Here is a 25,035-nt window from a genome sequence, read left to right on the forward strand (position 1 = left end):
TGAAGAAGAACAGACATAGAAAATACAGAAATCCTGGAGAGTGAGGCAGTCATCAATTATTGAATTAATTGTTCTGTGCATCACATTAAATGAAAATGGGTGAGACAAATAAAGCAATAAACATTCTTAAATATAGCTGGGATGATCATAGAACAAAATCTCATTGGGATCCAAAAGCAGAAGGATGGCTTATTAAAACACTTGCCTTCTAGCCAAAACGATCATTTGGATTTCACCCTTAAGTGATTCTATTTGCACCATTTATAAGTTTATCTTTCTGACTATGTGCTATAGTAAGATTCAGATTCAGAAATAGCAATGAAGTCAGAATTAAGAGATTTGGAATTGTCAGACTAGTGATTTGAACCCTAATAAATTAATTCATTTAAAGTTGTCCATCTAATGTTCTACATGATTGCACGTGTATGAACTATATCAGATTGCTTACAATCTCAGGGAGGGGAGGGGAGAAGGAGGGAGGGAGGGAGGGATAGAATTTGAAACTCAAAACTTTAAAAAAAATTTAAATTATTTTAACAAGTGATTGAGGAAAAAAATTAGTATTATATTTTTAAAGTTATCCATTTATTGTAATTAGGTAAGTAGTGTGCCTTAATACTTCTATGACAATGAAAGCCACCAAAGACCAAATGTGACAAAGTCAGAGGTGGGAGTGGGGTGATTTATCAAGGCTGTACTGACCAGGAGGTAGTTCTGTGTCAGGTTGTTGGAATTGTGTCTTTGACTCCTGCCAAAGTTGTGGCAATATCTAAATCATTGTTAAAAATCATCACTAGTCATTACTTCCATTGTAGTCAACACTTTCTTCATGCACTGGTCAGGCTATAAGTGAGGACACTTACTTCTTTAATTGCTCTCTAAGATATTGCAAGTAATTTGAGGAGTGAAAAAAAAGTCAGTGGGAGTTGATAGCTTTCATAGTTTGAGAAGGCCAGCAAAGGAAAAACAGCTATGCATGGGAAACAGTGAGGGTACACAGTTGCTATTTGATCTCTGGGCATATTTAGGAAGAGGTGAGGCATACTTTCGTCACTGGTACATGTAGGAGTCATCAGTGGTGAAACTTAGCCTCTGGGTGTGCAGAGGGATGATGATAAAAGGCTATTAATAATTTTCGACCTTGTACCACTTCTCTGATTCACCAAGTTTCTAGGATACTAGAAATCATCAAGGAAAGAGTAAATATCTGGTGGGCATAAAGTATCTTGGAGTTTAGGGAATGAATGCAAGAGAAATCCCTAACAATGTCTTTCTTCAGACTAGGAAACCTATATTGTCCCCTCCTTGATCTCTTAAGTAGACATTCTTTTCATGTGATCTGGTGTGATTGTTCAAGAAAGAGGTTTCTAACTAACCCATAAAACAGGGAATTATCTCTCCAGTATTTATATTGGCTCCTAAAGGGGCAACATGGAAGGCAAGGTATTTTCAAATTCAAAATTGGAAATCTTTCTGAGGTCCAAGAGAGGTGACACCAATGGACGAACGTGCCACTGCTGTCTACAGCAGAGAGTCCCAGATGGGTAAAGCTGCTTGCTATTTGCCCCAGCTGTCATAGCCCGGTGTGTGGGCGTCATCCATTAACATTCATTTGGCTGCCATTTCAGCTTTCACAAGTAGGTCAGTGGCAAGTTGGCCTTCTGTCAACCTCTGAACTTCAAGCCTCCTGTGGTTCCCTGGGGGTGTAAATGATTCGTGCTCCTTTAGAATCCCTCTTTTTTGATGAGCTGACATTTCTCCAATGGAATGTGCCTCTTCTGGTAGAAGTGGCATGTTCGTGCAGGGTGTCAGCCTCAGAATCCAGTGACTCATCCACCCTTCCAATTTTACAAGGACGACAGAATATGTAGGACACAGCTTAATTTGCTTCCTATGGTCATGATCGGTCTTTCTTTAGTCACTTTCCTAACAGAGATCTAGAGGTAAAATTTTTGTTCAGAGTGGCTGAGCAGCATGTCCTCAATGACAAAAGGGTGTTCCCTTCCAAATTCTCCACCCACCCAGAGCTTTACATCTTGTTTGGCAACAATGCGTTGATAGTGAAATGAACATGACTTAGCTAAAGTGGTTGTCTGAATTATTCACTATGATAAGTCAGGGGAAAAATCATGAAGGTAGGGGAAAAGGGGGACAGAAGAGGGAGTAGTTTGAATAGGCTACCAAGCTACAGGACACACCTGCTTGGAATATTTGCATATTTGAATTGTGTTTGGTTAAAACTGAATCTGGATTGAATTTCAGCGACAATAGTATCTCTCAGTTGTCATAAGCCTTCATTGCCTAAATTTGACCTCTCAACAAGAGCCTCAGTTTGGCTTTGAAATACCGTGTAGTGTGATTTTTTTTTAAAGTGTTTAACTTGATATCAGGAGGGCCTTAAGAGTAAAATTCCATTTTGGACACTTGCTAGATGTATGACCATGGACAAGTCACATGCCACTACTAATAATAACATTTATATAGTACTTATGTAGCAGGCACTGTGCTAAGTGTTTTTTAATTGTTATATCATTTGTTCTTAATGACTTAATGACTGATCTTCAGTTTCCTTATCTGTCAAAAGTAGAAAATAATGCAGATAGTACCTATCTCCTAGGGTTGCTCTGAGGATCAAATAAGATAATATCTGTAAAATGCTGTGTAAACCTTAAGATTCTCTGCAAATTTCAGCTATTAGTATCTTATAATCCTTACCTGGCTAAAAGGCACAGTATTATTTAAAATGCTTGTTATTAGACCAGGGGTGGGGAACCTGAAGCCTAGAAGCCACATGTGGCCTTCTAGGTCCTTGGGTGTGGCCTTTTGACTGAGTCCAAGTTTTACAGAACAAACCCTTTTATTAAGGGGATTTGTTCTGTGAAGTTTAGATTCAGTCAGGAATCCATCCAAGTACATGGAATAACCAGGACTAGAACCTAAGTCTTTGACTTCAATTTCAGTGCTTCCTACTATACCACATTTCTCTATAGTTAAGGTTCATGTATTTTGGAGTTAAACATTTTGGAAGTCCCCTCAAAATCCCTAAATGCATCTTTGCCTAAATTATATGCAGTGCATAAACACATTGATTTGCCCTTTTGGCATTCTCCTCTATCTCTGGACATAGGCCTTAGAAGTAGCCAGATGACTAGGCATGGGAGTTTGTGAAATTAATTTTGCAAGGCTGATTTATGTTTCCATGCCATCCTGGAGTTTACATGTTATGCCTATGTGGACAATTCAGTAAACCCAACATTGATTTGAATATATTTTTTTCTAAGATACTAAGCTTTTTTGCTTCTATCATCTTATGGAATTCTTTAAATCTATGTGTGTGTATATGTATATATGTATATATATATATATATATATATATATATATATATATATATATATGTATGTATGTATAAGTACTCATGCACATATATACACATGTACATGTATGTACATATACATACATTGGTATGTATACATATACACAAATACACATTTATGTCCATGCCAGTTGAATCAATGTGAGCAAAAAAGATTTGCAAAATATAAAAAGCTGTGTAAATGGCATCTATTTTGTCATTTGCCCAGACACACAGATTGACTCTTTTGTCTGAAAATTAAACAAAGGTCATCTGTGTCAGTACTTGGCAAAGGCTATCTCAGGCTGACTGGCTGAGCATCACAAAGCCACAGGACAACTGAATCAACATTCTTCCAGAATGTCTTCCTTAAGATGATAAATGAGATTTCTCTCAAAATTCAAAGTATGCAGGATGTGGCAGCTAATGCCTGAGATTTCTGCTGCCGGGGAGACTGAGGCTGGTGGAGTTCTTGAGCTCAGGAGTTCTAAGATACAACAGGGCTAGAGCAAATCAAGCATCTACATTAAGTCCTGAGCCAGGTAGTACAGTGGATAGAGCACCAGGCCTGGAAATAAGGAGATGAGTTAAAATCCAGACATAGACTCTTACCAGCTCTGTGATCCTGGGCAAATCACAAACCACTGTTTGCCTTAGTTTCCTCAGCCATAACACGGAGATAATGATAGCACTTACCTCTCAGGGTTATTGTGAAGATCAAATGATATAATATAATGCCTGGCACATAGCAGGTGCCCAATGTGATGAAGCTCAGGGTGCAGGGGGCCTACAGGCTGCTTAATAGGGAATGAATCAGTCAACGTCAGAAATGGAGTGGGTCAAAGCTTACCTGACAATCAGCAGTGGGATTGGGCTTGTGAGGGGTCTTTGAACTTCTACCCTGGAGAAAATAGAAAGACCCAGCCTCAAAAAATATATATTTTTTTAAATCCAGCATTACAAAATGCCAAACTCAGCTATGGCTTTGGACGTGTGGAGAAGTACGTTGGTTTCCTTATTCCCACAAATAATCCCACATAAATTCTAAGGTTCCTCACCCCTGAATCCCACTGTTACTGACAATCTAAGATTCCTATTCTTTGGCTGCATGTCCCCCTCAGGTTTCCAGAGATTTGGCATGATTCTTTAATGGCATGATCTTAAACCACTCCAGTGTGCTTTCCCTTCCAAAATTAGAAATTCAGAATCAATTTAGTTAGTCAGGCATAAGTAGTTTTTAGAAAAGAGTATAGGGTAACATAGTCTAATAAAAGTAATTGATATAAAACATGACCCACAAAAGTCCATGACACATTTTTCCAAAAGTACATACAGAGTCCATGAGAAAGCAATCTCAAGTTTAGAGTACGTAGGTGGCAAAGGAAAAATGCACAGCCCCTGGTTGCTACTTCTCCTAGTTCCTACTCTCAATATTTCAATATATTAAAAGATAAATTATTAAAATTGGTGTATATTTTATGCTATATGTTATACTTACATATGCATATATATGTATATATGTACATATACACACATACATATGCATGTATATACATACATAGATATGACAGCCTCCATCTCACAAGATGGTCTTCTTAAGTCGCTGTAACCATAAAATTCATCATCTGGTGGGCAACCCTCTCTATCAATGACCTTCTCTAAACTTAGCAGGACTAGTCCTTGGGTGATAGAATCACAGTCTGTCCTAGGGCCTCTCCTCAAAGCCAGGATGTGCTAGCACAGCCTCCAGTCAGGTTTCATTCCCACACCACTCTGAGGTATTGGGGTACCATGCTGTACAGCCTACTAAAATAGGACTTGAGTAGAAAATACTCTCCCTAATATTATTAAATTGAAGAGATAAAATATCTGGATATTTCTTCAACTTTGGAAACATTTTCTTTGTTAGATTTTTGCCACCTAGAGCACTTCTTCATCTGAGGTACCCATAGGATACTTTCCAGGTGTTAACCAAACGTCCCTTTGTAGCTGTCACTAATGTACCATAGCTCCATTTTATATTGTGTGATTCTATAAGTTACCCTATTTTAGAACTGCACACAATTGCCAAATGACTAACTTTTTGACAGTATGTTTTTATTAAGGAACTAAAAGTAGTCTTCCTGTTAAATCTTTTCTTTTTATTTAAAAATGGTATTATAGGCTTCCTAATATTTTTGTATTTGAATCTAGCTGTCAGGAGAGCCTTTTTTTCACACCAGGGTCTTAAAGTGTGAGTTCAGAAACAACAGAAAGGAATACATGAAGATAGGACTATTTTTACAATATGTCTTTTATCTATTTGGTGCCATGTAGGTCCTGACTTCATATCTCATAGGTGCTTCAAATACTACCGAAAATGGCTAGAGGAAAATGTAATAATTTTTGCAAGGAGCTTGCAGATCCCACTTTTGTGGCTTTGTGGGGTTATTTGTGTATTTTGTAATATTTACATGCAGTAATTGCCCCAAAATTTAAACTTTTCAAGCCATAGGTTTTCTCTTCTCACATACGATGCATTTTACTATCTAGAAATGGAGTTAAACCTTTCCTTACAAGTGAACATTAATCATGGAAAATTAGTGGCTTGTAGCTTTGGAGCACAGAATTCAAGTTTGTTCAGACTATAAAGAGAAACAACAAAAATGTCTTAAACTATCTATTCAGTTCAATCAATAAAACTGAATAGCTAGAAACACATTATAAGTTTAGTCTCTCATGTTTCTACCTACCTTTATTTCTGATAGTTATGAGAACAGTTGCTTTATGTCTTATAGTTATTTGTTGCTAGAAAAAGGTAGATATTAAAAGATATCCACTCATCTGTAAAAAATAAAAGGGATAGAGCCTGTGATTACATGGGTATGGGGAACTCCTGAATGAAGAAGCTGTGAGAACAGCACAGTCTTCTCTACACCTTAATGGAGTTGACTAGAATAGCGGTGTCAAACTCAAATAGAAAAGAGGACAGCTCACCCATATATGAAGATCCCTGCTGTCTGCAAATTAGCCTAGGAAACCTCACATTAATATTATTTATGTTTTATCATTATTTATTTATTTTGTTAAATATTTCCCAATTATATTTTAATCTGGTTTAGGCTTCACAGGACTGTTGTAGTCCATTCTTGGAAACATATTTGACACATCTGGCCAACAGCAGGGATAGGTTAAAGTGACTTGTCAAGGATCATATAGCCAGCATGAATCAGTGGTCATATTTGAATCCAGATCATTCTATTGCTGAGGCCAGCTCTCTATTCACTATACCATTCTGGTATCTACTGATTTCTCAAAGCCAATTTTTTTTAAAAATGTGAGTAGTACAATTTGTGTGGCCAACCAGAAAGAATATATTGGTAAATTCTCCATTTTCCTTAATCTTCTGTTGATTTCTTTTGAAAAGATATGTATATGTGTATAGAGAAAGGCCCCCTTTTCAGGAATGGGTTGGTTCTAAAATACGGTTTTTAACTTGATTGTTTAAAACTCAGACATCTTTCCAAATGAATGGGATTATGAAAAGAAGTTTAGGTATTCAAGCTATCCCACCTACTCTTTTCCAATTTCTGAAAACCTACTTATTTTATGATACAGCTGGATTATTATTTTGATAGTCTTTGATTATGATCTGGATCATAGGACCAAAAATCCAGAGTACAATTCAAAAATAGAATTATTGTCTTCCATTTGGATGACCTAAGCTTGGCTTCTTGCCAAAGAATTTAGTTTTGGGAATGCATAGTATTTTAGTAGAAAGAGCCCTGGATTCGGATACAGAACACATGGATCTGAATCCTGGTTTTTCACTGAATACCTGTTGGACCTTAGACAAGTCACTTAATATCTCCAGCCTTCATTTTCCTTATCTGTAAAAGGACAACACAAGGGTAGATCTAGCTCTAAGTCCCATGAGAGTTTTCTTCCTTGTCATGAGCAAAGGAATGAATCTATGCAAATTTTTAAATACAGTTCATCCTGAGCATCCTCTCTATTTTCTTTTTATAAGCTCTTGTCTACTTCTTAATAGCTCTTCCAACATCCCAAATGTTCAATTTCCTCATCATTTCATAAATTCCTTACTTTAACATTTTAGCCAGGCCTCCCCCATCCCTCTACATACTTTACTGCAAAATTACCAATCTTCCCACTTCAAGGGAAGGAATTAGTCTGATTTAACAAAATCACCTAAATGTACAAATGACAGATTTTTCCCTTAATCTTCTCGAGTGTTTACCTTTTTTAAAAGTATACCTCTCAACTCAAATGAACTTATAATTATCAAATAAGCATGTAGTCTTGCCCAGAGATATTCAAAGTTTGGTTGAATATAAAATGGTTAAAATATTTTTGGGAAGAGGGGTTGCGGTGATCATGAAGTGACCTTCCACAGGCACATGGGAGGATGGTGAGAATGGTAGTTAAAGAGTTAAATTTAGATCAAATGAAAACTTAGCAAACATTAGGAAAATTTCAGCAAATGTCTAGAGATCCATTTCAACTGATGAACATAAAGAGCAAAGTGTGATGTCTGTTCTGATGGTTCAAGGGAAGGTGAAAAAGATTGTGCATTTTTGAGGAAAATAATAACTGGTGATGAAATGTTTTCCCCTAACACGACCCAGAAACAAAGTGTTGAAGTCTACCAAGGGAAAATGCTTCTTTTCCTGAGACCCAAGAAAATGTATATGTCAAAATCACTTGTGAAAACACTGATTTCTTTGAGATCAGTGGTGTGGCTCATGGAATTCATTCCACAAGGTCAGGTAGCCAATCAGGCTTATTACATGGAAAATCTGAAGCTTTAGAATTTTTGTGGCAAAAAAGTGAATGAACTCTGGCCCATGATTGGCTTCATCACCAGGACAATCCTCTGACTCACACTGTGCTTTCTCTGACTCATTTTTCAACCCACTCCCTATAAAAGATATTGGCCCAGCTTGATCACCCACCTAATTCATTATACTTGGCTCTGAATGACTTCTACACAGTTCTAAAAGTTCCCTTCATCCTAAAAAGATAAAAATGTGCTTAATTTGATTCAGTTCTATGCAACAAACTTTTGTTGTTTTTGTTGCACCTGTTTTATGCAGTAGGCATTTCTTGGTCTCAACCCTCTCCCCCCAACCCAAACCCACACAGACTAGACTAATGTCTTCCCTCTGACATTACCTCCCAATTACTCCATATGTTTCTTTCATGTCCGTGATTATTTATATGTTGTCTCCTCCTTTAGAATGTGAGCTCCTTGAAGGCAAAAGCCGTGTATTTTTCTTTTTATCCACAGTGCTTAATGTGACTGGCACACATTAAGCACTTAATAAGTGCTTGTTCACAGACTGACCTACTAAAGTCAGGGTATTGTATTAGAGGCTAGGCTATACATAAAAGTAAAAAAATGTTGTCCTTGCTTTCAAAGAGCTGGTAAGTTAATAGAATAAATGCATTACACATCAAAGATTTATGGTTTCATTGGTGTGAATATTCCCTTCACCAATGCAGATCCCACCCTATGTTATAATTTACATAAACTGTAAGAAAGTTGCTATGTCCAAAAAGAACACCAACCTGCAGTTATCCTGGTAATAAGGTTCTCTCCCAAAATTTAGTGGGCATACCTAGTACACAAACCTTATACACAGGGCTGAACTCAAAGCCATTTCAGGTTGGTGGGATGTGCTAGAGCTTGGGCTCCACTGTCATTGCCTTGAAGAATGAAGGGACATTTCTGTGCCATAATGAAGCATCAAAGAAGTAGATTAATCTAAGTAAAATAATAATAATAATAATAATGATAAATCAAGGAGAAATGGCCTTCAGTGCTATGGAAAACCTTAAGTCTGAGTGTGCATAGAAGTATGGAGAAAAAAAAGAGGGACAGAGAGATCAGGAAAAGATGAATGAAACATTTGAGCAGGAACTGGAAGGACATATATGAATACAGCAGGCAGAGATGGGTCTAGGACTGGGGAAGAAGGAGCATAAGGCATTTCAAGAGAAGGGTTGGCAAGGAGATGGGAAAACACAGGATATGTTGAGTAACTTGTGAGTAGTTTGAGACAAGTAGCAGCATAATTGGGATTAGGGTGTGGTCTCCTAATAATGATAATAGCTAGTATTTATACAGTGCTTGAAGGTCTTCAAAGTGCCTTTTTAAGTATCTCATTTTACTCCCACAACAATCCTGGGAGATACATTCTTAGCCTGTTTTATATTTGCAGAAGCTCAGTCAGACAGAGGTGAAGTGACTTGCCCAGGATCATATAGCTTGTCAACATCTGAGGTGGGATTCTTCTCTTTCTCCTCTCCCTCTTCCTTCCTACTCCCCTCTCTCTCTCTCCATATGTATGCATATATGTATGTATATATGTATTTTAAGAAAAGGTGTCTCATTGTCTTTTCTTGATTATCACACATATACCCAGAAACCTTTCTGTTTTCTGATAAGATGTGGTATTATACTGTCCATGTATACGATATTTCTTTGTAATTGAAGAATATTCTACTTTCCTATTTTCCCCACCTATGCTAAATGTAACAGTTTGAAAAATGAATATATAAAGTCAGTGCCTGAAGTTAAACTGAACATAATTGTTTTCTTCTGTCTCCCAGATCTTTGGCACCAGTTGATAATGGGAGTGGAACAACGGAGAGAGAGGAGTGTGGGGGAGAGAAAGAGACAAAGGCAGGGAGAGTAGGGTAGAGGGGGAAAATGGTGTTTCAAACTATAATCAGCTACATGAGCTATAATGTTTTAAGACTTGACTGGGTTTTTTGTACTTGATAATTATTGGCATTATTATTATTAAATTGGAAGCACACAAATTGATGAGATCACAGACCTATCAAAATGCTGAAGTGTTATTATTGTTTTATTTTTAGTATATTTGTAATTTTTAGACCCAACCTATGATTTCATTCCTATAGAGAACTCACAGTGGAAAAACCCCCTCTAGCAATGAAGATCTGCACCTGCTCTTCCACTTACAGCCTTAGAGCCTATGACACAGAGATTAAATGACTTTCCTTGGGTCGCACTGCCAGTAGGAGTCATAACCAAGATGGCTTCAGTGGCCAGCCTTGGATTCACTATCCTGTTCTGTTTCCTCTTTTACATGAAAATATTTTACCTATTATGTTAATGATACAACAGTATTAACAGTTATAACCAACTATCAAAATATGATTATTTCAGAAGCTCCCACCTCTCAAAGAGCACAAAAAAGAAAGTGTATGGTTCCATTCTTATACTTACTGAGAATCTAAGGTTCGCATTGTATATTTTCAAATGTTGTCTCATTTTACTATCACCACAATCCTGGGAGTTGGGTTCTTATCCCCATTCTACCTTTATAGAAACTGAGACAGACAGAGGTGAGACAAAGTGCCCAGGGGTCACATAGCTAGTAATTGTCTGAGGTGGGACTTGAACTCAGGTCTTCTTGACTTCAGGTCCAGAACTCTATCTACTATACCAACAAGCTCCCTAGGTCAATATTTTGAAGAGAATACTTATCTGAAAATATACTGCTCAAACCTTTGCATTCTTAATAGCATGGCAAAAAGGACATCTGGAGGACTTTTGTTGAAATCCCAACTCTGAAACTTCCTAGCTAGGTGACTTTGGACCAGTCCCTCATTCTTCCTGTGTCTCAGTTTCCTCATTTCTAAAGTGGAAGGAATTTAAATAGCTAGGCTCTGAGACCACTACCTGATCTGGTGCTAAGCTTTTATGAATCTTTTGTAGGAATGCTGTGAAATGTTAATGACTTCTCAAAGCAGTGTAGAGACCTAACTAGTGGAGACCATGCTTATTTACTTATATTGAAAGCTTCATATGTTCAAAACAAAATTTCTGGAGAAAGAACTTCAATTTTCTTATGATTCAGCATCTAGCTGATCATAACCTTTTTGTGGCTTACATTTTGCACCATGCTTTTTAAAGAGAGAAACAGACAGACTGACAGAAAAAGAGAGACAGAAACAAAAAGAGACACAGAGAGAGATAAAGAAAGAAAACAGGAAGGAAGGAAGGAAGGAAGGAAGGAAGGAAGGAAGGAAGGAAAATGAAGAAAGAAAGAAAAAAGGAAGAAAGGGTGAGAGAGAGAGAGAGAGAGAGAGAGAGAGAGAGAGAGATTGAGAACAAATCTCTAATATCTGTACCTCTCATCAGCTGATACTGTGACAAGATGCATTTGGCTGTCAAGAAGAAGCTCAGCCTTCACTGGGGGATTGTCACAGCTCCCTGAACATATCAGGCCTGGTCCTGTGGTTGAGGAGGAGTGATTAAACTGCTCACTCTCTGGAACAAAATTAACTCTTTCAAACCACTAGGGCTTCAGGGCACTGGAGGATATAATTGACTAAGTGGACCCTGGTGGCCTGAAAGAGTTAATTTCCCTCCAGAAATAAGCAGATTCACTTCCTTTTCAGTAGTACACTTGCACTCTTCTTAGAATCACAGAGAGTTGAACCAGGACTAGGGTTGGAGAGAATTTTAGAGATCATTCAATACACATGCCATCCCCCTTTGATAGGCAAAAAAAACCCTGAAATTTTGGAAGGTTGTAGTCCAGGGTAACAAAGCTCGTTAGTAGTAGCCAGACCTAGGACCCAGGCTTCATGACTTCCAGCCAAGTGCTCAAAACCTTGAACCAAATTAATATCATTATAGTTACTTCAAGTGGTGATAATACATATATATATATATGTATTATATATATATATATATATAAATATATATAATATTTATATATATATATATATAAAACTTTAAGGTTTATACTGTATTTTGCATCTGTTTTCTCAATAAAACCTTCCAAAAACCCTATGAAGAAGGTACTACAGGTATTATCTGTACTATAACTACGAATCTTTGCAGCTGAGGCAAACAATGCAAACCATGCCTAGGATAAGGCAAGGAAGATACCCTAAATAGGAAAGGGAGAGCAACATCACTTTTCAAGTGAGCAAACAACTTGAGGTAGAATAAGACTGCTTCTGAGGAGGCTGTTCACTCCCTACCCCACCCCACCCCCATACAGTTATTTGGTAGGCTCCTATTTTGACTATTATTCTCAATAAATAGGTACCATACTCAGTAGTTTCTTCACATTTAGCAGCATAGAAGACTGATACTACTGGGGGACAGGGTAGAGTAATAACTTTTATAACAAAGATATAGATGTTTTGGGAAAATAGGAGGGAGGGAAAGAGGGTTTGAAACCATTCCTGCCCCACACAAAAAAAGAAAAGAAAACCTCAGATTATCACATCAGAGCTGGGTGGGATTATGGGTAGTTCAACTCCTCTGTTTCACAGAAAAGATGAATTGACTTGTTCAAGGTCACGATGGAAGGTAATTCAGATCTTCTTGAAACTAAGCCTAATCTGAGATAAAGACTGCAAATTCTTACCCTCATAACTGAGACATCTTATCCAAATCTGTCATTTTAAAAATTAGGTAGAGAAGCTCAGAGTTAATATTGAAGCAGAGACCCGAGAGTCTGATATTTTTTTCAACAAGGTTGATGACACTTGTCCTCCTATAGTGTCTTTGGCCTTTGAGAACCCCTAGTATCCCACAAGACAGGACTAAAAGCTGACAGAGAGGGACCCAAGACCAAAGTCTGTCTGGGAACACCCTAATGCCAGTCTCACCACCATCACCCTTGGCCCAGGCTCTTGTTGATAGGAAAGTTAGAAGATAAAGACAAAATCTCAAAGGAAAAATCAAAGGTCCAGGAGAAAGGTAAGCTAGAGGCATTTCCAGGCAGGCATATTGGCCTAGAAGGAGCTGTAAGACGCCATCATTCTTCCCTATCCTTGCCATACCTAAGGTGCCCACTCCTCTACCACCCCTATTCTACAGTAGACTGTGCTGAGAATCTACTGAATACCCCTTGGAATGGCAAATAATTTCACCTTACCTGGAACAGCTAGGCCTCTTTGTCATCTTTGTCACTCTGAAGAGCCATCTTTTCAACTCACAAGATAATCCATTTTACTGTCAACCTGATCCTGATGGATGCAAATTTTTAGAGAGCTGCTTTCATATCTCACAAATGCACTGGGCAGCTCTTCAAGTGTTGGAGTGTGTTTGTTTTTTAATATTTACAAAATAGGGGAAGTTTCTTTGATTTTTATTTTAATCACATTTAGAAATGGCATCAGCATAGGGAAGGAACTATTTAGACTTTGAAACACAACTTTGGGGTCAGGGAAGAAGGTAGATATTGACTATCTCGGACATACTGTGTTTTATCAATCTGGCTACCACAGTATTATGAATGTCTCATTCACTCAAAAAATGGAAATGTTTGCATTTAAGGACACAAGTAGTAGTAATAATAGTGATAGTAAGCACATAAATATGCCATTTATATAGCACTTACTATTTGCCCAACACTATACTAAGTCCTATCCGATTACCTCAGTTGAGATTTATAACAATCGCGAGAGATAGGTACTATTATCTCCATTTTACAGATGAGGAAACTGAGGCAAATAAAGGTTAAGTGAATTGCTTAAGGTCACATAACTTTTCTGACTCAGGTCTTCCAGATCCTAGGCCTGACATTTTACCCACTGAGTCACCTAACTGTCCTAATTATTTTAACAATTCTTTATGCCCTTAATAATTGGCAATATTATAAGTAATATATTGCATTTACATAGGGCTTTAAGGTTAGCAACATGCTATATACATACCATCTCATAAGATCCTCACAATAGTCCCGTGATGTAGGATATATTATTACCCTCATTTTACAGATGCTATTTTCATCCGTTTAAAGACTTCATGGGTTGACATAAGAACAAAGGGTTAGATTTAGGCCCCCAGGGTAGAGCCAGAGTAGTATTTCAACAGCTCTAAGGTAGGACATCCTAACTATCAGAGTTACTCAAAACTGAAGTACTATGTCACCATTTGGTAAGTTTCCAATTAATAAACATATTCTAGAAGAAGCTAGAGAGCCATTTGATGGATTTAGAAGCAATTCAGGCTTCAGGTGGAGATTAGACCAGTTGGCCTCTGAAGTTCTATGAAGTGATAAATGTTTTTATAGTAGACTTTGTATGGTAAAGAGAAACCCATATCCTCAGGATCTGTAGAGCAGGGAAAGGAAATTCTACTTAGAAATGACGGCAAAAACAAAGAATATATCTGAACATTTTGCTGAGGTCATTTCAACTTCTTCCAAAAACTGTCAAACTCCACCTTGAGTAAGTTAAGGACTCTGACCCTTAGTTCCTTATCCATAAAAGGAAGGGTATGGATTAGAGGATCTACAATGTTCCTTCCTATTCTACCAAGGATCTTTGGATTGGGAGCTTGAATGGTACATTTAATCCAACCCCATAATTTACAGCAGAGTCTGCTGAGGGAGTTTAGGTCCCTCAACAGCAAAGTGATTTCTCCCAGGGCATATATGGGTACCTAGTTTCCCATGGAACTGAGCTTCAAATCTAGACCCTCGGATTCCATTGGTTTTGTGTGTGCAAAAACTTTTTAATATAATCAAAATTATGCATTTTGTATCTTATAAAGCTTTCTATCTCTTTGGTCATAAATTCTTCCCTTTTCCACAGAACTGATAGGTGAACTATTTTTTGCTCTCCAAATTTCTTGTGATATCACCCTTTATGTCTAAATCACATACCCATTTTGACCTTATCTTGCTATATGCTGTAAGAAGTTGATCTATTTACATGCAACTAGAAAATAAGATACACAGGCAATGGGGCGTAGAAATTTATCTTGCCCTACAAGAAAGGAAGGGAAAAGGGGATGGGAGGGGAGTGGGGTGACAGAGGGGAGGGCTGACTGGGGAACAGGGCAACCAGAATATACGCCATCTTGGAGTGGGGGGAGGGTAGTAATGGGGAGAAAATTTGTAATTCAAAGTCTTGTGAAAATCAATGCTGAAAACTAAACATGTTAAATAAATTAAAAAAAGAAAAAAAAAGAAGTTGGTCTATACCTAGTTTCTGCCATACCGTTTTCTAGTTTTCCTGTCAGTTTTTGTCAAATAGTGAGTTCCTGTCCCAGAAGTTGGGGACCCACAGATCCTAGATTACTGCTCTTTACTTCTAAGAATGAATCTCTAAAAGCAATTTGTTGTTGTTGCCAACTCTTCATTACCTGATTTGGGGTTTTCTTGACAGAGATGCTGAAGTGTTTTGTCATTTCCTTCTCCAGCACATTTTACAGATGAAGAAACTGAGGCAAATGGGTTTAAGTGATTTTTCCAGGGTCATACTGTTAATAAGTGTCTGAGGCCAAATCTGAACTCATGATGATGAGCCTGCCTGACTCTAGGCCTGGCACAGTATCCACTGCACCACCTAGTTGACCCTTCCTCTCTCTGCACCCCCCAAAAAACATTTACAAGTCAATATTTTGCAGCATGCATTTTTGGGTCCATTTCTCGGACTGATTCTATCATCAATGTAGCCCTATAACTTAGTCTCCTAACATTTCCCAGGTTGGTTCCTCTGAGGATACTAAAATGCCACAGAGCAAGACACCAAACTTTCCTGAAAGAACTCCGAAGAAGGAGAAACCAGGTTTTGTCACACAGCCCCCAAGTGTCTGTGGTGCCTTCAGAGGCTGAGTATATACATCGTGAGGCTTTTCCCTTTGACTTCATTTTCACTTCAGCTGAGCTTTAGCTTCATACTTAGGCACTAATATTATTTGTCAGTTTTACGTCCGTGTGCCCAGAGGCTAATGATGGGTATATCTTTTATAAATCTAATCAGTAAGTAAATAAACTCAATATGTAGATACTTTGCCAATAAAATGCCTCCTTCCATAAAAGCTCTTTTATAAAGATAAGGTGACATCTCCACTGAAAATTATGAATTTGCTGTAATGGCCTTTTGAAAACCAGGAGCTGCAAGCATATTTTTTTTGGCAGAACTGTTCTATAATAACATATTTGATTTATGTATGTCTGCATGTTGAATGGCATTTTATGAGTGTGCTGAGTAGCATGCATCTTAATATTGATTAATTGGTCTTTTCACGTATTGTTCCAGGCCATTTGTGAACCTAATTCATCTTTAGTTTGTTGTGTTTTTTTTTAATACTTCATAGCATTACTTTCTTTTTCCTCTAAGTATTAACTGCTTCACTTGGCTATCCTTTTAAATTCTCCCATTGGCTTCCTAACTGAATATTAGAAAAGTTTAATAATGTCCAACAATCAAAAGGGCAACAATTCTGTTAGGGAAGTTGTAGCTGTATGTATGGGACAGCTACATGGCACAGTAGATAGAAGACAGGGCCTGAGACCAGAGTTCAAATTTGACCTCAGACACTTCCTAGCTCTGTGACCCTGGGCAAGTCACTTAATCCCTGCCTGCATAAAACTGGAGAAGAAAATAGCAAATCACTCCAGTATCTTTGCCAAAAAAAACCAATGGTCAAGAATACAACGTCCAGAAGAGTCTGACACAACTGAACAACAATGGCTGTAACTATACTTCATGTCAAAAAATCTGTGGGTTTTAGGGCATTGCAAACTCAATATGAGTTATTAGTGAAATACGGAGAAGGCTAATAAGTAATGAGAGCTTAGGCTGAGTTAGGAGAAAAATGGGCCAGCCTTATCATACTCTTCCCTAGTCACACCCCTTCTGGAGTATTGTGTTTATTTCTTGAAATCATATTTTAGAAAAATACATTGACCAGCTAAAAGACAGCCAGAGGTAGACATCCAGAACAGTAAACACATTAGAAAGAAAACACATGGCATGAGTTGGAGAACTAGGGATGTTTATAATGGAGAAGAAAAGAATTTATTCATAGGGTAGGGGAAAGGCAAAATAGGTTTCTTCAGCTATTTCAAGAGCTGTCCTATAAAATCAATTGATCAGCAAGCATTTAATATTCACCTGGCACTATGCTACGGGACAGCTAGGTGGCACAGTAGATGGAACGCCAGTCCTAAAGTCAGGAAGATTCATCTTCATGAGTTCAAATCTGGCCTTAGACACTTACTAGTTGTGTGACCCTGGGCAAGTCACAACTCTTTTTTCCTCAATTCCCTCATCTATAAAATGAACTGGAGAAGGAAATGGCAAACCACTCTAGTATCTTCCCCAGAAAACCCTAAATGGGAAAAACTGGAAGTAGACTGGAAAGATAGGAAGAGATAAGACTACAAAGTTCTTTACATCTCCAAGTGTATATTTGATCCTATATATGAGAGCCATTGGAGTTTATGAAGTAGCAGAAGAACATGATCAGACCTATGCTTTAAGAAAATCATTTACTAGCTGTGTGACCCAGGGCAAGTCATTTAACTCTTTTTGCCTCCGTTTCCTCATCTATAAAATGAGGTAGAAGGAAATGGCAAAATGCTCCTCTATCTTTACCAAGAAAATGGGTCACAAAAAGTCAGACATGACTGAAAATGACTCAACAACAATAACAAAGTACTAAGAATAGGGATAAGGATGTGTCCTATTATTTAATTGATATAGGGAACTACAAAATGAGGAAACTACCTCTACCAATGAAGATCAGTTTACAGAGTGCCAAAAGCACTAAAAGGTGCAATCAATTGACCAGCATCGCATTGTCAGTATGTGTCAGAGGAGGGACTTGAAACCAAGTTTTCTGTGTTCAAAGTCAGACTTCTGTCCACTGTGCAAATGCTATCTCTAGTGAGTAAGGATAGAAAGACAAAAAGGAAACAGTCACTTCCCTCAGGAAACTTGCATTTTAGTAAGAAAAACAACAGTAAACTAGACATTTTTCTTCTTAGCACCCAGAGAGCAAAGCCAGGACAAATGATTAGAAAGTCACAGAAGGACAGACTTAGGATCAACATATGGCAGAAGGAGAGCAAAAAGAAAAATACTTCCTCTCAGTTTGATCTATTCAGAAACAAAATGCCAAAGGATAGAAATTGAACTAAAATGCTTAGTGAATTCCCACCACAAGTAGTTCTCAAATGGACACTGGATGAACTACTTGTCAGCAATGTTGTGGATAAGATCCAAGACATGGATAAAAGTTGAGTTGAAGGACCTATGAAGAAACAACTAATTATAAATCTATGATTCTTAAAAACAAGGAGACCGGGAAATGTAGATGACTGAATAATCTGCTTGATTTAGGACAAGAACTGAATTTTGTTTATTTTTGTATCTTTCTCAGTGTTTAGCATAGTTTTTCAGATAGTGGGCATTCGATAGATGTTTATTATATTGAATTGATGTTCAATTCATAGATTTATCCTAAAGCAACTGAGCCCCATTTTTTCATCTCCATCATACATCTCTAAATAAGACTATTAACACTGTTCTCCCTAACTCTACCCCTGACCCATGACCTGAGTTGTCCAAGACATCAAAAATGCCTAACAGCATCCTCTGCTGCTAAGGAGACACCTAGGCAATAGCTGGATACAAAATACTTTTAAAAATCAGTTACATGTGTGACATCTATCTGCTGCTAGATTCTGGTATGAAATAGCCTGAGAGGTGAAATTTGCTAGTATATTCTAAAGCAATATATCTTTATTCAAATGCTGATAAATTGAAGTGACTTAGGGAGGTTTTAGTTGTTAAAAAAATACTGTTGGTTCTAAATTTATAGAATGAATTCTCCAAAATACATGATTTGACACACTGGAATTTCTTCAGCCTTTATAACTACCCTGAAATTTTGGAAAAGATTAATTTTACTTAATATAAATAGACATCTGTTATCATCTTAAATGTTTAAAAATATATGTATATATTAATAAATCAATTTATAAAGACAGATGAACTTAGTAGGTAATTCTTCTAGTTAAATGTCTTCACTTTACAAAAGGGTTAATTTCTAGGATATTTTAACTAAGAATATACCTGGTACATTTATGTATTGGGTTATAAAGTATGAACTAGTAAACAAAAAATTGAGACGTAAGAGAAACTTTAAACCTCAAATTTTACTAGCTATTTTCAATTAATGATAAATAACAGTAATAACAAAATATCTCCAAAATTATTAGGTAATTCAGAAGGAAAATATAATTAGATGCATCAAATTTTTGAGGAATGCATCTATTCCATAAAATAAGGTAAACATAAACTCAGAAAAATTGTATGAAAGATAATTCTAGTTAATATTTTAAGTGACAAAGAGAAACCAGTGCAGCTTTTGAAATGTGTAAATTTTTCTGCATTTGTAGCTAAATAAACTTAAGGGTTTTTTTAAGACATAACAGGGCTGTCATGTCTGGTGGCATGTCAAATTCATGTCACAGAGTTGCTGGCATTTGCTGCTTCCAAGCACAAAGAAGTATACTGTGACCTCCAAAAGTATATGTAGATTAGCACAACCAAATTGGGGTAGAGAATCAGAAAAGACCTTATATAGGACATGGCAAAAGGGTGCATTTTAAACATGAGATACCACTTCTGCAAAGATAAAGAGGCAGGAGGAAAAATATCATGTATGGAAATAACTAATAGATCCATCTAATAGGAATGTGTTATGTGTGAAAAAGGAAAAAGGAATAATGTGAACTAAAGTGCTAATAATGTGAACTAAGGGAAAGTAGATGGAAGACAGATAGTAAAGGGCTTTAAATGAAGAACTGAGAGGTTTGCATTTTTTTTTTACCAGAGGCAATGGAGATCCATTGAAGGTTTTTAGAAAGGGTCTATGTGGTAAGATTTGTGTCTTTGAGATAGCAGGTTTGGGTTGGGATTACAATATATGGAAGATGAACTGAGGAAGGGAGAGTCTACTAGCAAGACCAGTTAGGTGATTACTTGTATCAGTCGATTAATGAAGATGTGTGTGTGTGTGTGTGTGTGTGTGTGTGTGTGTGTGTGTGTGTACATGAATGGATGAGAATTAGGGATTATACAGAATTGTTGTGGAGGTTGGATCAACTAGACTTGGCAACTGATTGGATACAAGATAAAGAGTGAGAGAATGAGGATAACCAAAAGGCTGTTAACCTGGATGACCAGAAAGATGCTGGTACCCTCAACAGAAACAGGGAAGTTTGAGAGATATTTAAGACATGTTCTCTACTCTTATGGAACTTATTCTCGTTTTTGGAGATAAGGAATATATACATGTAACTATGTAAAAAACAATATAAAATCATAATAATTGGCATTTCTGTAGCCTTTAAGTATTATATGACCTCCATCACTGGATGTTTAAGAAGTTGGATGAACATTTTTCAGCAATGTTGTCAAAGGGATATCTGCTCAGGTGTGGGTTGGACTAGATGACCCCTAAAATCATTGACAACTTAGAGAGCCTGTGATTCTAAGCCTTACTGTTCAAACAGCATAACAGATTGTGACAAGCTATCATGTCCTGTTGGCAGATGAAACTAAAGACATGAAGGGACATCAACAATCACAAATACTGGATTTGGCCAAACCCACTAAACTTTAAAGAGATTACCAAAGGTCTTTGTTTCGCTGCCAAGAGTCAATTACGTTAACTGGTTTAGTCTGATTGGGGAAAATGGAAGAGTCAATAAAGAGCAAGTGAGAGTCAGATGGAGGCAATCTGATTTTGGAAGCTTCTTTTCCTTTTTCCAAAAGTGGAACTAGTTCCTATTTACCTGTTGCTTCTGAAGTTTCTTTCAGAGGAATGTGTCAAAATCTTTAACTGTTTCTGGAATCCCAGATTGTGCTAACTGACAAGTACATTTGCCATCTGCTTTAGAGAAGGAATCTGTGTTGTCTGCCACTTGTGACAGGCAATGTATTACAGTGAGAGACAGCACAGTGCAGTGAAAGGAGGGGGGGAGTCAGAGTACCTGAATTCAAATCCCAACTCTGTCATTTAATAACTAAGTGAGGGACCTTAAGGAAGTTCCATCACTTCTCTTGGCTTCTGTTTCTTCAGCTATAAAATAGCAATTAGTTTGATAGATTACTTTACCGAAGGTCAGTAAGACCTGATATTGAATCTTGCCACAGATAGTAGTTATTTGACCTTGGGCATATCACTACATCTCAGCTTTGGTTTCTACATGTATAAAAATTGGAGATAATAATAGCACCTACCTTATATGATTGTTGTGAAGATCAATAGAGAGGATATTTGTAAGGTACTTCACAAACCTTAAAATGATAAGTAAATATGAACATAATATTTCAGAGGGCCCTTCTCCCTCCAAATTCTATGATTCTCTAGTATGATTCCACCAAGAGAATTGCCTTTTAACTACATTAAGCTCCAGATTATTAAGAACTGTGATTAAGAGCTCACTAAAAACCAGTGTGTGGGATCAGTCTAGAAGGTGAGCTTGAGCAAAGATCAAGAAATGAGGCAGAAGGCAGCCGGAGCAAAGAACAATCTCAGAAAGCCCATAATAGGTCTCTTAAGAAATTAAGTGTACTTGTCATCATTGCATGTCACTGTTACTCTGGAATCTCTGAATCTCAGAGCTTCAAGGAATCTCTGAATCCATCAAGCCCAGTTTATACCTGAATAGAAATCCCCAATGAGTGGTCCTCTGATTTCTCCAGGGAGCCCATTCCTCTTATAGATAGCTCTCGTTGCTTCTTCTGCCCAGGATCTAAGAAATATCTGCTGCCCCAAGTGTGTGTCAGCAACAGAAGTCTTACTAGGGCAGCAATACCCATAAATCTCATGGTGTTTTGGGTATAGCACATCCTCCTCCTCCTCCTCCTCCCTAGTCACTTACACTATAGTCTCTATGACTTCAAGTGGGAGATGGGATGAAAGGAACCTTCAATGGCTCCCTGCTGTTTTCCTCCCACTCTCATTCAAACTTCCTCAAGAGAGGAAAGGAATAGCCAGGGAGAAAAAGGATAAGAAGAGGAGGCAGAGTGGGTAGGTAGACAAGATTGAGAAGTAAAGGTGTAAGAACATTTTGAAGTGGTTTTCACCCACTCAGAAGTCGCTTGAAATTACAGGCTTGTAGAAAATAACTCTTTCCCCCCTCATTCCACCCAACTACAAACCCTGATGTGATTATTTAATCCTTTTGCTATAATGGGTTTATTACAGGATCAAGAAACTATGAGTTTCTCTCATAGGAGTTTCATAAAGGATATTTGCCCTCCATTCAAATTGAGCTTTTTTTGGTGTTTTTTTTTCCATTCTTTACTGTATTTCCGCTGACCAATTATAATCATGACACCCAATGGCAGCTATTCCAAGGTCACCAGCTACTTGTCTGTAGGAGACCATATAGTCATAATTATACTGAGTCGTAATTAAATTCAAGATTTAGGAATGCAGTCTTTTATCCAATTTTTCTATCTCTGAGCTAATGTCAAATTAACAGGATTATATAAAGTTTAATAGGGGAAAGGCCTCTCATCTCTTTCTCAGCAAGTGTATCTTTAAAGAATTTTTAAAAATAAGTCTTAATTGTTACTTATACTCATAGGACTTACTGCAAAAACAGGCCTTAGAGATGCATCATCTTGTTCAATACCCTTAGCTTTCAGTTAAGGAAACATAGACATTTACTGTAATTCCCAGTAGTCCATCACATGGAAGAAGCCACACCCTATGAAAGTTGAGGGATCCTATGCTATAGTGAGAGATACATTGTCCTAGAAGGCAGAACAGTGAGGTTTTAGTCCTAGCCCTACTAGCATTAGGTCTCTGGTCTTCTCTGGACCTCAGTTTCCTCTTCAAATCTAAGGGGTTGAACTAAATTGTGTTATCGGGTCCCAGAACTATTTTTTTAAATGATTCATTCTATGATTCTTGTGAGTACATCAGTAACTGAATTCCCTTGGGTAGGCTCCAAGATAACTTGCCTTTTTATCAATTTCCCCTTTGTAACAACCTTCAAGTGGTGTTTGAGGGCATATCAGTTATAATATCCTGAAACAGTCATTCAAATGGAATGAAAGAAAATACACACACACAAAATAATCTGTATATTTTAATAGTGATAATATATAAATGATGTTTTTAAGTAAGGTGGTGTTGCTGTGGCCTGTGTTAATATACAAGGACTTCAAGCTCAAATTTTTAGACAATTACTAAGTAAACCTGATTATTTAAAAATTGTAACTATGAGGTGAAAAGGATTTCTGTTGACTCATAAAAGAGGGTTGATTCAGATAAAAATGACTATTAATGTAGATGAAGTTAACATAACTATAATCAAAAAATTATTTTAAAATTAATAAATTTACATTATGTTTTGAAATAGCTCTTAGACATCGGAACATAAATTTTCCACAAATGAGAGGAAATAATTTAAACCCATATCTCTCCTGATTCCATATTTAGGGCTCTTTCCACTCCCCAGTACTACCTCCATTGTGCTAAAAGAACTCCTTGCAGGGGAATTTCGCTAATAAATTGCTGGGAAAAATTTTGTTATAAAGTAAAATAAAATGCCCAAAACCTTATCATATAAAAAAGCTAAGAAAAACTCATAAAGAACAAATCACTTTTCACTGGAAAAGAAGATATTTTTAAGCAATAGCATAATTTGAAATTCATAAAAATCACCATTAGCAAAAAAAGGAGGGGACTTTTTAAAGAGAAAAGAAAATATCTACGGAGGCACAATACAGAATTCCATAGGACTATAGAATTTGAGAGTTTGAAGGGGACTCAAAAGCCATCTAATCTAGTCTGTAGCTGAATAAGAATCCTTTTCACAACATCCCTGATGAATGGTCATCCAGCTTGTGGTTGAAGACCTCTGGTTAAAGGAGGGAGAGATATCCCACTCCTTCTTCAGGCAGCCCAGGTTACTTTGGGACACAGCTAATTATTAGCAAATTGTTCCTGAAATGATAAATAAACCAATTTATGCAAAGAATAAAAAGGAAGAGAGAGAAGAGAAGAAAGAGAAGTGATGAAATGATGAAGAGAGAGAGAGAGAGAATAGAAATTTCACTTCTATAGGTTAGAGGCTATTTCATTTTTTTTCTCTGAATCCTTGATGATGCCTGGCATGTAGAAGGCCTTTAATAAATGTTTGTTGAATGAGTAAATGATAAACTAATTTTCCTTAGAGGTAAAGATGAAAAGGAAACTCAATAAGGTCCTTTTTTCCCTCCTGGTAAGTGTGCCAAAAGTGAGAAAAAAAAACAGAAATAAACAAATAAAAAAGAAGATAGAATTGGAGCTTATAAGAAAGAATCAGCCTTTTGGGATAAATGGCATCTTCTTATTATCTTTCCAATATTTCATGCTCCCATTCCCCTTCAGGGCTTGCTTGGTCACTAACCTTGCTGCCAGCCAAGCTGACAGCTGACAGCCTCTGAGGCTTTAATGAACTCTGTTTAGAAGGGTCTGCTAATCACCTTCGGGCACCATTGTCTCTCCTCTTCTGCACAGCCCTTTCCCCAGACAGTCTGACATCAGCTTTGAAGATGCTCCTTTGCTTATAGTATTCAACCTTCTGAGGCCTGATTACTGTGACATTGACCTTTAAAATGTGTTTTCATGGCTGAAAATGACACAGCAACCAATTGGGAAAGGAAAACAAAATACTGAATTGTCAACTCGGGATCTCTATTGTTTGTGTCCAAAAATACTTGGAAAGGGTGGCAGTCTGAAGCCCCAGATGGGTCAGTCTTTAGTTGTATCTCTACCCACTGTATGAAGGGAATTCCTAATAATTCAGGACCAGAAAGAAAATTGTATTAATTAATTAGACATTTCAAATATTTTGACCTGAATCATCAAGATCAAAAATAG

Source organism: Trichosurus vulpecula, chromosome 3 (genome assembly GCF_011100635.1).
Source record: "Trichosurus vulpecula isolate mTriVul1 chromosome 3, mTriVul1.pri, whole genome shotgun sequence".
Classification (NCBI taxonomy): Eukaryota; Metazoa; Chordata; class Mammalia; order Diprotodontia; family Phalangeridae; genus Trichosurus; species Trichosurus vulpecula.